The 15287-nt window shown below is 44.8% G+C and overlaps 8 non-coding genes across 8 annotated transcripts; 4 read left to right on the forward strand and 4 right to left on the reverse strand.

The window, feature by feature from the left end:
- Positions 1-1426: 1426 nt before the first annotated feature.
- Positions 1427-1509, reverse strand: trnal-cag (transfer RNA leucine (anticodon CAG)). Its single transcript has one exon. It is a non-coding gene; the product is annotated as a tRNA-Leu (tRNA).
- Positions 1510-2726: 1217 nt separating this feature from the next.
- Positions 2727-2799, forward strand: trnak-cuu (transfer RNA lysine (anticodon CUU)). Its single transcript has one exon. It is a non-coding gene; the product is annotated as a tRNA-Lys (tRNA).
- A 2397-nt stretch (positions 2800-5196) lies between these two features.
- Positions 5197-5279, reverse strand: trnal-cag (transfer RNA leucine (anticodon CAG)). The gene has a single exon. It is a non-coding gene; the product is annotated as a tRNA-Leu (tRNA).
- Positions 5280-6496: 1217 nt separating this feature from the next.
- On the forward strand, positions 6497-6569 carry trnak-cuu (transfer RNA lysine (anticodon CUU)). Its single transcript has one exon. It is a non-coding gene; the product is annotated as a tRNA-Lys (tRNA).
- Positions 6570-8958: 2389 nt separating this feature from the next.
- Positions 8959-9041, reverse strand: trnal-cag (transfer RNA leucine (anticodon CAG)). The gene has a single exon. It is a non-coding gene; the product is annotated as a tRNA-Leu (tRNA).
- A 1217-nt stretch (positions 9042-10258) lies between these two features.
- On the forward strand, positions 10259-10331 carry trnak-cuu (transfer RNA lysine (anticodon CUU)). Its single transcript has one exon. It is a non-coding gene; the product is annotated as a tRNA-Lys (tRNA).
- A 2397-nt stretch (positions 10332-12728) lies between these two features.
- trnal-cag (transfer RNA leucine (anticodon CAG)) lies at positions 12729-12811 on the reverse strand. Its single transcript has one exon. It is a non-coding gene; the product is annotated as a tRNA-Leu (tRNA).
- Positions 12812-14027: 1216 nt separating this feature from the next.
- trnak-cuu (transfer RNA lysine (anticodon CUU)) lies at positions 14028-14100 on the forward strand. The gene has a single exon. It is a non-coding gene; the product is annotated as a tRNA-Lys (tRNA).
- The last annotated feature ends 1187 nt before the right edge of the window (positions 14101-15287 follow it).

A 15287-nucleotide genomic window follows, 5' to 3' on the forward strand; every position in this document is an offset into this window, starting at 1 on the left:
TTCCGCAAACGTGATAACTGCTACACTGTGGAACCATCTCCACTTTCAGTACCAGGTCAGATGGAAATGTTAAAATTTTTTGAGGATGTAACTGGTAGAATAGATAAGGGAGAACCAGTGGATGTGGTGTATTTGGAATTTCAGAAGGCTTTCGATAAGGTCCCACATAATAGATTGGCGTGCAAAGTTAAAGCACATGGGATCGGGTGTAAGATACTGACTTGGATAGAGAACTGGTTGGCAGACAGGAACAAAGAGTATGTCTAAACGGGCCTTTATCCAAGTGGCAGGCAGTTACTAGTGGGGTAGGGCAGGGATACGTGCTAGGACCCCAGCTACTCACAATATATATTAATGATCTAGAAGGTTGAACTAGATGTAATAACTCCAAGTTTGCAGACGACACAAAGCTGGGTTGGCATGTGTGCTGTGAGGAGGATGCAGAGAACCTCCAGTATGATATGGACAGGTTAGGTGATTTAGCAGAAGCATGGCAGATGCAGTATAATGCGGATAAATGTGAGGTTATCAACTTTGGTGGCAAAAACAGGAAGACAGCTTATTATCAGAATGTCAATAGATTGGGAAAAGGGGAACTGCAATGAGACCTGGGTGTCCGTGTGCACCAATCGCTGAAGGTAAGCCTGCAGGTGCAGCAGGTGGTTAAGAAGGCAAATGTTGGCCTTTTCAGTGAGAGGTTTCGAGTACAGGAGCAAGGATGTCTTGCTGCAGTTGTACAAGGCCTTAGTGAGACCATACCTTGAGTATTGTGTGCAGCTTTGGTCACCTTATCTGAGGAAGGATGTTCTTGCCATGGAGGGAGTGCAGCGAAGATTCTCCAGACTGATACATGGGATGGCAGGAATGACGTATGAAGACAGATTGAGATGATTAGGCTTATATTCGCTAGAGTTTAGAAGAACGAGAGGGGATCTCATTGAAACTTACAAAATTCTAACAGGACAAGACACGCTAGATGCAGGAAGAATGATCCCGATGGTGCGGGAATCCAGAACCAGCAGTCACAGTCTAAGGATAAGGGGTAAGCCACATAGGGTTGAGATGAGGAGGAATTTCTTCACCCAGAGAGTGGTGAACCTGTTGAATTCTGTACCACAGAAGGCAGTTGAGGCCAATTCATTAAATATATTCAAGAAGGAGTTAGATATATTTCTTAAGGCTAAAGAGATAAAGGGATATGGGGAGAAAGCAGGGACAGGGTACTGAATGTGGATGATCAGCCATGATCTCATTAAATTGCGGAGCAGGCTCGAGTGGCCGAATGGCCTACTCCTGCTCCTATCTTCTATGTTTCTATGTGAATGGAGCAGGTGAACTGCTGAATCCCACTTTTAAGGGATGTCCCAAAGTGCTTGACAGTGGTGTGAAAATAAATGAGTTCCGCGTGGTAATTAAAAGTAAAGACTGTCAGAAGTGGGATTCGAACCCACGCCTCCAGAGGAGACTGCGACCTGAACGCAGCGCCTTAGACCGCTCGGCCATCCTGACTTGTTGAGTTAATTTTTGCATCTCATCACTTCCACATGAAGAACGTTTCCGTCCGGGTGCTTGTTCAATGCTGTTGAAGGCTCAGTGACCGGGATATCATCTCCCCCGGGGTTTTCCTGAGCTTGTGCTCGGTGTATGGGGAGGTTTGTCCCGGATCCCTGGTATCTTGCAGCTCCAGGGATGGGCAGTAACAATCTGAGCTCTGGAGCTGGAGAAAAGCGAATAATTAATGGGTTTGTTTTCAGGCCTGAAATGCGGCTTAGATCTGTTGGTACTAACCGAGGCCGGGGCTGCGAGATATTTCAGTTTGTTCACGTTTAATCAGAAGAATATCCGCAGTCAGGAGCTGAAAAGGACCAAGAGCTGAAAAAACACCAGAAAAAAGATAAGAAATATCAGCAATTGTGATCAACTCTTTAATGTGTGTTCTGGTAGTTTAGTGGTTTAATTGTTTTAATCAACATTCATTAACCGAAAGCGTTGTTTTGCAGAATGAAAGAAATGCTCACAGTAAGGGACAGTCGAAAGTTGAGTAATTTAACTTTAATAATTTGTGAAAGTTTATTCATTGACGAAGATTTATACCCTATAAGAATTTACGCACCGTGTATTTTAGGAGTCTGCTTTAAATTGTTCGTTGCTTCTGACACAAGAAACCTGTTAAATTTATTTCACAGAAAAATAAAGTTTTCGCCCGGGCTCGACCCGGGGACTTTTCGCCTGTGAGGCAAACGTGATAACCGCTACACTACAGAAACCTCTACTTAACCCGCGCTTTTATTATATGCACACGTTCCACAAACACTGTTTCATTCCTCCTGCCTTCTCCTGATTCCTCATTGTCATGCACAGAAGCGCCTGATGCCCTCATTTGTTTAACGTAACAAGCAGACACAAACACAGGTATTCCTTCAAAATCAACCCGCAGGTGGCCACAGACACAATAAACAGAGCCAGAGAGAAAGACAGAATCGGGAATCTCCGGGAAATAGACAAGAGATATTGACAAAGACTAAAGCGCTTTGCGATCAGAAAATTGCCTGAACCCCTGTGGTTAATGAAAGGGATTTTGCTGCTTGAGTTCCTTATACGCCTTGGGCTTCTGGAGAACTTGTTTCGCAGTTTGCAGAAACGCGGCTCAGACATGCTGTTGTGACCGGGCCGGAGCCACCAGGTACCTGACTGCAATCAGCGACAATGAAATACAGCTCTAACAGGCCCGGCTAGCTCAGTCGGTAGAGCATGAGACTCTTAATCTCAGGGTCGTGGGTTCGAGCCCCACGTTGGGCGGTATTTATTTGGTTAAACTTTTATGTTGCTTTCAAAGCGTCATTAATTGAGCGATAACCTTGTTTTGCACAATGAAAGAAATGCGAACTGAGAAAATACTGCAGATGCTGGAAATCTGAATTGAAACAGAAAATGCTGGAGATACTCAGCAGGTCAGGCAGCTTCTGCGAAGAGAGAAACAGAGTTAACGTTTCAGGTCGATAACCTTTCGTCAGAACTGGTAAAAAGAGGTAATGGGACAGATTTTTAAGCAAGTGTAGGGGATTCTATGAGATCATGGCTGATCTCCTGCCTCAATTCCATTCACCGGCCCTATCGCCATATCCCTTGAAGCCCTTACCAGTCAGAAATCTACCGACTTCTGTTTTGAACATACCCAATGACTGAGCCTCCACAGCCCTCTGGGGTAGAGAATTCCAAAGATTCACCACCCTCTGTGTGAAGAAATTTCTTCTCCTCTCAGTCCTGAATGGCCTAACCTTTATCCTGAGGCTGTGGCCCCTGGTTCTAGACTCCCCAGCCAAGGGAAACATTTTCCCAGCATCCAACCGATCAAACCCTGTAATAATTTTGCATGCTTAATGAGATCCCCTCTCATTCTTCCGAATTCAAGAGATTGCAGGCCTAGTTTACTCAATCTCTTCTCATACGAGGTCAGTGACAGTCTTGCAAATGGTGACTTGATATTCGGTAGTGCGGTCATGGTCCAGGCGGAGGTAGGATGAGGTGTTGGAGAGTTGGCGTACAGCTTCCGCTAGGTAGAGGTCGGTTCGCCAAACAGCAACAGCACCACCCTTGTCAGCAGGTTTTGTGCTTTGCATGTTAACTGTTAACTGTTACCCATATCTCATTTTACACAATATATGGGCTATTCCAGCTCCTAATTCTTTTGTTCTTAGTTGTTATTTCCTCACACAGGAGAGCAATCTCGCCCCTGGACAAGCAGAAGGAGCAAGTTCCAACAAAATGATTCCGCAAACGTGATAACTGCTACACTGTGGAACCGTCTCCACTTTCAGTACCAGGTCAGATGGAAATGTTAAAAAATTTTGAGGATGTAACTGGTAGAATAGATAAGGGAGAACCAGTGGATGTGGTGTATTTGGACTTTCAGAAGGCTTTCGATAAGGTCCCACATAATAGATTGGCGTGCAAAGTTAAAGCACATGGGATCGGGTGTAAGATACTGACTTGGATAGAGAACTGGTTGGCAGACAGGAAGCAAAGAGAATGTCTAAACGGGCCTTTATCCAAGTGGCAGGCAGTTACTAGTGGGGTAGGGCAGGGATACGTGCTAGGACCCCAGCTACTCACAATGTATATTAATGATCTAGAAGGTTGAACTAGATGTAATAACTCCAAGTTTGCAGACGACACAAAGCTGGGTTGGCATGTGTGCTGTGAGGAGGATGCAGAGAACCTCCAGTATGATATGGACAGGTTAGGTGATTTAGCAGAAGCATGGCAGATGCAGTATAATGTGGATAAATGTGAGGTTATCAACTTTGGTGGCAAAAACAGGAAGACAGCTTATTATCAGAATGTCAATAGATTGGGAAAAGGGGAACTGCAATGAGACCTGGGTGTCCGTGTGCACCAATCGCTGAAGGTAAGCCTGCAGGTGCAGCAGGTGGTTAAGAAGGCAAATGTTGGCCTTTTCAGTGAGAGGTTTCGAGTACAGGAGCAAGGATGTCTTGCTGCAGTTGTACAAGGCCTTAGTGAGACCATACCTTGAGTATTGTGTGCAGCTTTGGTCACCTTATCTGAGGAAGGATGTTCTTGCCATGGAGGGAGTGCAGCGAAGATTCTCCAGACTGATACATGGGATGGCAGGAATGACGTATGAAGACAGATTGAGATGATTAGGCTTATATTCGCTGGAGTTTAGAAGAACGAGAGCGGATCTCATTGAAACTTACAAAATTCTAACAGGACAAGACACGCTAGATGCAGGAAGAATGATCCCGATGGTGCGGGAATCCAGAACCAGCAGTCACAGTCTAAGGATAAGGGGTAAGCCACATAGGGTTGAGATGAGGAGGAATTTCTTCACCCAGAGAGTGGTGAACCTGTTGAATTCTGTACCACAGAAGGCAGTTGAGGCCAATTCATTAAATATATTCAAGAAGGAGTTAGATATATTTCTTAAGGCTAAAGAGATAAAGGGATATGGGGAGAAAGCAGGGACAGGGTACTGAATGTGGATGATCAGCCATGATCTCATTAAATTGCGGAGCAGGCTCGAGTGGCCGAATGGCCTACTCCTGCTCCTATCTTCTATGTTTCTATGTGAATGGAGCAGGTGAACTGCTGAATCCCACTTTTAAGGGATGTCCCAAAGTGCTTGACAGTGGTGTGAAAATAAATGAGTTCCGCGTGGTAATTAAAAGTGAAGACTGTCAGAAGTGGGATTTGAACCCACGCCTCCAGAGGAGACTGCGACCTGAACGCAGCGCCTTAGACCGCTCGGCCATCCTGACTTGTTGAGTTAATTTTTGCATCTCATCACTTCCACATGAAGAACGTTTCCGTCCGGGTGCTTGTTCAATGCTGTTGAAGGCTCAGTGACCGGGATATCATCTCCCCCGGGGTTTTCCTGAGATTGTGCTCGGTGTATAGGGAGTTTTGTCCCGGATCCCTGGTATCTTGCAGCTCCAGGGATGGGCAGTAACAATCTGAGCTCTGGAGCTGGAGAAAAGCGAATAATTAATGGGATTGTTTTCAGGCCTGAAATGCGGCTTAGATCTGTTGGTACTAACCGAGGCCGGGGCTGCGAGATATTTCAGTTTGTTCACGTTTAATCAGAAGAATATCCGCAGTCAGGAGCTGAAAAGGACCAAGAGCTGAAAAAACACCAGAAAAAAGATAAGAAATATCAGCAATTGTGATCAACTCTTTAATGTGTGTTCTGGTAGTTTAGTGGTTTAATTGTTTTAATCAACATTCATTAACCGAAAGCGTTGTTTTGCAGAATGAAAGAAATGCTCACAGTAAGGGACAGTCGAAAGTTGAGTAATTTAACTTTAATAATTTGTGAAAGTTTATTCATTGACGAAGATTTATACCCTATAAGAATTTACGCACCGTGTATTTTAGGAGTCTGCTTTAAATTGTTCGTTGCTTCTGACACAAGAAACCTGTTAAATTTATTTCACAGAAAAATAAAGTTTCCGCCCGGGCTCGACCCGGGGACTTTTCGCCTGTGAGGCAAACGTGATAACCGCTACACTACAGAAACCTCTACTTAACCCGCGCTTTTATTATATGCACACGTTCCACAAACACTGTTTCATTCCTCCTGCCTTCTCCTGATTCCTCATTGTCATGCACAGAAGCGCCTGATGCCCTCATTTGTTTAACGTAACAAGCAGACACAAACACAGGTATTCCTTCAAAATCAACCCGCAGGTGGCCACAGACACAATAAACAGAGCCAGAGAGAAAGACAGAATCGGGAATCTCCGGGAAATAGACAAGAGATATTGACAAAGACTAAAGCGCTTTGCGATCAGAAAATTGCCTGAACCCCTGTGGTTAATGAAAGGGATTTTGCTGCTTGAGTTCCTTATACGCCTTGGGCTTCTGGAGAACTTGTTTCGCAGTTTGCAGAAACGCGGCTCAGACATGCTGTTGTGACCGGGCCGGAGCCACCAGGTACCTGACTGCAATCAGCGACAATGAAATACAGCTCTAACAGGCCCGGCTAGCTCAGTCGGTAGAGCATGAGACTCTTAATCTCAGGGTCGTGGGTTCGAGCCCCACGTTGGGCGGTATTTATTTGGTTAAACTTTTATGTTGCTTTCAAAGCGTCATTAATTGAGCGATAACCTTGTTTTGCACAATGAAAGAAATGCGAACTGAGAAAATACTGCAGATGCTGGAAATCTGAATTGAAACAGAAAATGCTGGAGATACTCAGCAGGTCAGGCAGCTTCTGCGAAGAGAGAAACAGAGTTAACGTTTCAGGTCGATAACCTTTCGTCAGAACTGGTAAAAAGAGGTAATGGGACAGATTTTTAAGCAAGTGTAGGGGATTCTATGAGATCATGGCTGATCTCCTGCCTCAATTCCATTCACCGGCCCTATCGCCATATCCCTTGAAGCCCTTACCAGTCAGAAATCTACCGACTTCTGTTTTGAACATACCCAATGACTGAGCCTCCACAGCCCTCTGGGGTAGAGAATTCCAAAGATTCACCACCCTCTGTGTGAAGAAATTTCTTCTCCTCTCAGTCCTGAATGGCCTAACCTTTATCCTGAGGCTGTGGCCCCTGGTTCTAGACTCCCCAGCCAAGGGAAACATTTTCCCAGCATCCAACCGATCAAACCCTGTAATAATTTTGCATGCTTAATGAGATCCCCTCTCATTCTTCCGAATTCAAGAGATTGCAGGCCTAGTTTACTCAATCTCTTCTCATACGAGGTCAGTGACAGTCTTGCAAATGGTGACTTGATATTCGGTAGTGCGGTCATGGTCCAGGCGGAGGTAGGATGAGGTGTTGGAGAGTTGGCGTACAGCTTCCGCTAGGTAGAGGTCGGTTCGCCAAACAGCAACAGCACCACCCTTGTCAGCAGGTTTTGTGCTTTGCATGTTAACTGTTAACTGTTACCCATATCTCATTTTACACAATATATGGGCTATTCCAGCTCCTAATTCTTTTGTTCTTAGTTGTTATTTCCTCACACAGGAGAGCAATCTCGCCCCTGGACAAGCAGAAGGAGCAAGTTCCAACAAAATGATTCCGCAAACGTGATAACTGCTACACTGTGGAACCGTCTCCACTTTCAGTACCAGGTCAGATGGAAATGTTAAAAATTTTTGAGGATGTAACTGGTAGAATAGATAAGGGAGAACCAGTGGATGTGGTGTATTTGGACTTTCAGAAGGCTTTCGATAAGGTCCCACATAATAGATTGGCGTGCAAAGTTAAAGCACATGGGATCGGGTGTAAGATACTGACTTGGATAGAGAACTGGTTGGCAGACAGGAAGCAAAGAGAATGTCTAAACGGGCCTTTATCCAAGTGGCAGGCAGTTACTAGTGGGGTAGGGCAGGGATACGTGCTAGGACCCCAGCTACTCACAATGTATATTAATGATCTAGAAGGTTGAACTAGATGTAATAACTCCAAGTTTGCAGACGACACAAAGCTGGGTTGGCATGTGTGCTGTGAGGAGGATGCAGAGAACCTCCAGTATGATATGGACAGGTTAGGTGATTTAGCAGAAGCATGGCAGATGCAGTATAATGTGGATAAATGTGAGGTTATCAACTTTGGTGGCAAAAACAGGAAGACAGCTTATTATCAGAATGTCAATAGATTGGGAAAAGGGGAACTGCAATGAGACCTGGGTGTCCGTGTGCACCAATCGCTGAAGGTAAGCCTGCAGGTGCAGCAGGTGGTTAAGAAGGCAAATGTTGGCCTTTTCAGTGAGAGGTTTCGAGTACAGGAGCAAGGATGTCTTGCTGCAGTTGTACAAGGCCTTAGTGAGACCATACCTTGAGTATTGTGTGCAGCTTTGGTCACCTTATCTGAGGAAGGATGTTCTTGCCATGGAGGGAGTGCAGCGAAGATTCTCCAGACTGATACATGGGATGGCAGGAATGACGTATGAAGACAGATTGAGATGATTAGGCTTATATTCGCTGGAGTTTAGAAGAACGAGAGCGGATCTCATTGAAACTTACAAAATTCTAACAGGACAAGACACGCTAGATGCAGGAAGAATGATCCCGATGGTGCGGGAATCCAGAACCAGCAGTCACAGTCTAAGGATAAGGGGTAAGCCACATAGGGTTGAGATGAGGAGGAATTTCTTCACCCAGAGAGTGGTGAACCTGTTGAATTCTGTACCACAGAAGGCAGTTGAGGCCAATTCATTAAATATATTCAAGAAGGAGTTAGATATATTTCTTAAGGCTAAAGAGATAAAGGGATATGGGGAGAAAGCAGGGACAGGGTACTGAATGTGGATGATCAGCCATGATCTCATTAAATTGCGGAGCAGGCTCGAGTGGCCTACTCCTGCTCCTATCTTCTATGTTTCTATGTGAATGGAGCAGGTGAACTGCTGAATCCCACTTTTAAGGGATGTCCCAAAGTGCTTGACAGTGGTGTGAAAATAAATGAGTTCCGCGTGGTAATTAAAAGTGAAGACTGTCAGAAGTGGGATTTGAACCCACGCCTCCAGAGGAGACTGCGACCTGAACGCAGCGCCTTAGACCGCTCGGCCATCCTGACTTGTTGAGTTAATTTTTGCATCTCATCACTTCCACATGAAGAACGTTTCCGTCCGGGTGCTTGTTCAATGCTGTTGAAGGCTCAGTGACCGGGATATCATCTCCCCCGGGGTTTTCCTGAGCTTGTGCTCGGTGTATAGGGAGGTTTGTCCCGGATCCCTGGTATCTTGCAGCTCCAGGGATGGGCAGTAACAATCTGAGCTCTGGAGCTGGAGAAAAGCGAATAATTAATGGGATTGTTTTCAGGCCTGAAATGCGGCTTAGATCTGTTGGTACTAACCGAGGCCGGGGCTGCGAGATATTTCAGTTTGTTCACGTTTAATCAGAAGAATATCCGCAGTCAGGAGCTGAAAAGGACCAAGAGCTGAAAAAACACCAGAAAAAAGATAAGAAATATCAGCAATTGTGATCAACTCTTTAATGTGTGTTCTGGTAGTTTAGTGGTTTAATTGTTTTAATCAACATTCATTAACCGAAAGCGTTGTTTTGCAGAATGAAAGAAATGCTCACAGTAAGGGACAGTCGAAAGTTGAGTAATTTAACTTTAATAATTTGTGAAAGTTTATTCATTGACGAAGATTTATACCCTATAAGAATTTACGCACCGTGTATTTTAGGAGTCTGCTTTAAATTGTTCGTTGCTTCTGACACAAGAAACCTGTTAAATTTATTTCACAGAAAAATAAAGTTTCCGCCCGGGCTCGACCCGGGGACTTTTCGCCTGTGAGGCAAACGTGATAACCGCTACACTACAGAAACCTCTACTTAACCCGCGCTTTTATTATATGCACACGTTCCACAAACACTGTTTCATTCCTCCTGCCTTCTCCTGATTCCTCATTGTCATGCACAGAAGCGCCTGATGCCCTCATTTGTTTAACGTAACAAGCAGACACAAACACAGGTATTCCTTCAAAATCAACCCGCAGGTGGCCACAGACACAATAAACAGAGCCAGAGAGAAAGACAGAATCGGGAATCTCCGGGAAATAGACAAGAGATATTGACAAAGACTAAAGCGCTTTGCGATCAGAAAATTGCCTGAACCCCTGTGGTTAATGAAAGGGATTTTGCTGCTTGAGTTCCTTATACGCCTTGGGCTTCTGGAGAACTTGTTTCGCAGTTTGCAGAAACGCGGCTCAGACATGCTGTTGTGACCGGGCCGGAGCCACCAGGTACCTGACTGCAATCAGCGACAATGAAATACAGCTCTAATAGGCCCGGCTAGCTCAGTCGGTAGAGCATGAGACTCTTAATTTCAAGGTCGTGGGTTCGAGCCCCACGTTGGGCGGTATTTATTTGGTTAAACTTTTATGTTGCTTTCAAAGCGTCATTAATTGAGCGATAACCTTGTTTTGCACAAGGAAAGAAATGCGAACTGAGAAAATACTGCAGATGCTGGAAATCTGAATTGAAACAGAAAATGCTGGAGATACTCAGCAGGTCAGGCAGCTTCTGCGAAGAGAGAAACAGAGTTAACGTTTCAGGTCGATAACCTTTCGTCAGAACTGGTAAAAAGAGATAATGGGACAGATTTTTAAGCAAGTGTAGGGGATTCTATGAGATCATGGCTGATCTCCTGCCTCAATTCCATTCACCGGCCCTATCGCCATATCCCTTGAAGCCCTTACCAGTCAGAAATCTACCGACTTCTGTTTTGAACATACCCAATGACTGAGCCTCCACAGCCCTCTGGGGTAGAGAATTCCAAAGATTCACCACCCTCTGTGTGAAGAAATTTCTTCTCCTCTCAGTCCTGAATGGCCTAACCTTTATCCTGAGGCTGTGGCCCCTGGTTCTAGACGCCCCAGCCAAGGGAAACATTTTCCCAGCATCCAACCGATCAAACCCTGTAATAATTTTGCATGCTTAATGAGATCCCCTCTCATTCTTCCGAATTCAAGAGATTGCAGGCCTAGTTTACTCAATCTCTTCTCATACGAGGTCAGTGACAGTCTTGCAAATGGTGACTTGATATTCGGTAGTGGGGTCATGGTCCAGGCGGAGGTAGGATGAGGTGTTGGAGAGTTGGCGTACAGCTTCCGCTAGGTAGAGGTCGGTTCGCCAAACAGCAACAGCACCACCCTTGTCAGCAGGTTTTGTGCTTTGCATGTTAACTGTTAACTGTTACCCATATCTCATTTTACACAATATATGGGCTATTCCAGCTCCTAATTCTTTTGTTCTTAGTTGTTATTTCCTCACACAGGAGAGCAATCTCGCCCCTGGACAAGCAGAAGGAGCAAGTTCCAACAAAATGATTCCGCAAACGTGATAACTGCTACACTGTGGAACCGTCTCCACTTTCAGTACCAGGTCAGATGGAAATGTTAAAAATTTTTGAGGATGTAACTGGTAGAATAGATAAGGGAGAACCAGTGGATGTGGTGTATTTGGACTTTCAGAAGGCTTTCGATAAGGTCCCACATAATAGATTGGCGTGCAAAGTTAAAGCACATGGGATCGGGTGTAAGATACTGACTTGGATAGAGAACTGGTTGGCAGACAGGAAGCAAAGAGTATGTCTAAACGGGCCTTTATCCAAGTGGCAGGCAGATACTAGTGGGGTAGGGCAGGGATACGTGCTAGGACCCCAGCTACTCACAATATATATTAATGATCTAGAAGGTTGAACTAGATGTAATAACTCCAAGTTTGCAGACGACACAAAGCTGGGTTGGCATGTGTGCTGTGAGGAGGATGCAGAGAACCTCCAGTATGATATGGACAGGTTAGGTGATTTAGCAGAAGCATGGCAGATGCAGTATAATGTGGATAAATGTGAGGTTATCAACTTTGGTGGCAAAAACAGGAAGACAGCTTATTATCAGAATGTCAATAGATTGGGAAAAGGGGAACTGCAATGAGACCTGGGTGTCCGTGTGCACCAATCGCTGAAGGTAAGCCTGCAGGTGCAGCAGGTGGTTAAGAAGGCAAATGTTGGCCTTTTCAGTGAGAGGTTTCGAGTACAGGAGCAAGGATGTCTTGCTGAAGTTGTACAAGGCCTTAGTGAGACCATACCTTGAGTATTGTGTGCAGCTTTGGTCACCTTATCTGAGGAAGGATGTTCTTGCCATGGAGGGAGTGCAGCGAAGATTCTCCAGACTGATACATGGGATGGCAGGAATGACGTATGAAGACAGATTGAGATGATTAGGCTTATATTCGCTGGAGTTTAGAAGAACGAGAGGGGATCTCATTGAAACTTACAAAATTCTAACAGGACAAGACACGCTAGATGCAGGAAGAATGATCCCGATGGTGCGGGAATCCAGAACCAGCAGTCACAGCCTAAGGATAAGGGGTAAGCCACATAGGGTTGAGATGAGGAGGAATTTCTTCACCCAGAGAGTGGTGAACCTGTTGAATTCTGTACCACAGAAGGCAGTTGAGGCCAATTCATTAAATATATTCAAGAAGGAGTTAGATATATTTCTTAAGGCTAAAGAGATAAAGGGATATGGGGAGAAAGCAGGGACAGGGTACTGAATGTGGATGATCAGCCATGATCTCATTAAATTGCGGAGCAGGCTCGAGTGGCCGAATGGCCTACTCCTGCTCCTATCTTCTATGTTTCTATGTGAATGGAGCAGGTGAACTGCTGAATCCCACTTTTAAGGGATGTCCCAAAGTGCTTGACAGTGGTGTGAAAATAAATGAGTTCCGCGTGGTAATTAAAAGTAAAGACTGTCAGAAGTGGGATTCGAACCCACGCCTCCAGAGGAGACTGCGACCTGAACGCAGCGCCTTAGACCGCTCGGCCATCCTAAATGTTGAGTTAATTTTTGCATCTCATCACTTCCACATGAAGAACGTTTCCGTCCGGGTGCTTGTTCAATGCTGTTGAAGGCTCAGTGACCGGGATATCATCTCCCCCGGGGTTTTCCTGAGCTTGTGCTCGGTGTATGGGGAGGTTTGTTCCGGATCCCTGGTATCTTGCAGCTCCAGGGATGGGCAGTAACAATCTGAGCTCTGGAGCTGGAGAAAAGCGAATAATTAATGGGTTTGTTTTCAGGCCTGAAATGCGGCTTAGATCTGTTGGTACTAACCGAGGCCGGGGCTGCGAGATATTTCAGTTTGTTCACGTTTAATCAGAAGAATATCCGCAGTCAGGAGCTGAAAAGGACCAAGAGCTGAAAAAACACCAGAAAAAAGATAAGAAATATCAGCAATTGTGATCAACTCTTTAATGTGTGTTCTGGTAGTTTAGTGGTTTAATTGTTTTAATCAACATTCATTAACCGAAAGCGTTGTTTTGCAGAATGAAAGAAATGCTCACAGTAAGGGACAGTCGAAAGTTGAGTAATTTAACTTTAATAATTTGTGAAAGTTTATTCATTGACGAAGATTTATACCCTATAAGAATTTACGCACCGTGTATTTTAGGAGTCTGCTTTAAATTGTTCGTTGCTTCTGACACAAGAAACCTGTTAAATTTATTTCACAGAAAAATAAAGTTTCCGCCCGGGCTCGACCCGGGGACTTTTCGCCTGTGAGGCAAACGTGATAACCGCTACACTACAGAAACCTCTGCTTAACCCGCGCTTTTTTTATATGCACACGTTCCACAAACACTGTTTCATTCCTCCTGCCTTCTCCTGATTCCTCATTGTCATGCACAGAAGCGCCTGATGCCCTCATTTGTTTAACGTAACAAGCAGACACAAACACAGGTATTCCTTCAAAATCAACCCGCAGGTGGCCACAGACACAATAAACAGAGCCAGAGAGAAAGACAGAATCGGGAATCTCCGGGAAATAGACAAGAGATATTGACAAAGACTAAAGCGCTTTGCGATCAGAAAATTGCCTGAACCCCTGTGGTTAATGAAAGGGATTTTGCTGCTTGAGTTCCTTATACGCCTTGGGCTTCTGGAGAACTTGTTTCGCAGTTTGCAGAAACGCGGCTCAGACATGCTGTTGTGACCGGGCCGGAGCCACCAGGTACCTGACTGCAATCAGCGACAATGAAATACAGCTCTAACAGGCCCGGCTAGCTCAGTCGGTAGAGCATGAGACTCTTAATCTCAGGGTCGTGGGTTCGAGCCCCACGTTGGGCGGTATTTATTTGGTTAAACTTTTATGTTGCTTTCAAAGCGTCATTAATTGAGCGATAACCTTGTTTTGCACAATGAAAGAAATGCGAACTGAGAAAATACTGCAGATGCTGGAAATCTGAATTTCCGTCCGGGTGCTTGTTCAATGCTGTTGAAGGCTCAGTGACCGGGATATCATCTCCCCCGGGGTTTTCCTGAGCTTGTGCTCGGTGTATGGGGAGGTTTGTTCCGGATCCCTGGTATCTTGCAGCTCCAGGGATGGGCAGTAACAATCTGAGCTCTGGAGCTGGAGAAAAGCGAATAATTAATGGGTTTGTTTTCAGGCCTGAAATGCGGCTTAGATCTGTTGGTACTAACCGAGGCCGGGGCTGCGAGATATTTCAGTTTGTTCACGTTTAATCAGAAGAATATCCGCAGTCAGGAGCTGAAAAGGACCAAGAGCTGAAAAAACACCAGAAAAAAGATAAGAAATATCAGCAATTGTGATCAACTCTTTAATGTGTGTTCTGGTAGTTTAGTGGTTTAATTGTTTTAATCAACATTCATTAACCGAAAGCGTTGTTTTGCAGAATGAAAGAAATGCTCACAGTAAGGGACAGTCGAAAGTTGAGTAATTTAACTTTAATAATTTGTGAAAGTTTATTCATTGACGAAGATTTATACCCTATAAGAATTTACGCACCGTGTATTTTAGGAGTCTGCTTTAAATTGTTCGTTGCTTCTGACACAAGAAACCTGTTAAATTTATTTCACAGAAAAATAAAGTTTCCGCCCGGGCTCGACCCGGGGACTTTTCGCCTGTGAGGCAAACGTGATAACCGCTACACTACAGAAACCTCTGCTTAACCCGCGCTTTTTTTATATACACACGTTCCACAAACACTGTTTCATTCCTCCTGCCTTCTCCTGATTCCTCATTGTCATGCACAGAAGCGCCTGATGCCCTCATTTGTTTAACGTAACAAGCAGACACAAACACAGGTATTCCTTCAAAATCAACCCGCAGGTGGCCACAGACACAATAAACAGAGCCAGAGAGAAAGACAGAATCGGGAATCTCCGGGAAATAGACAAGAGATATTGACAAAGACTAAAGCGCTTTGCGATCAGAAAATTGCCTGAACCCCTGTGGTTAATGAAAGGGATTTTGCTGCTTGAGTTCCTTATACGCCTTGGGCTTCTGGAGAACT

The sequence above is a fragment of the Somniosus microcephalus genome, unplaced genomic scaffold, assembly GCF_052327205.1.
Source record: "Somniosus microcephalus isolate GS21.2 unplaced genomic scaffold, FLI_Smic_1.0 unresolved_chr4, whole genome shotgun sequence".
NCBI classification, from domain to species: Eukaryota; Metazoa; Chordata; class Chondrichthyes; order Squaliformes; family Somniosidae; genus Somniosus; species Somniosus microcephalus.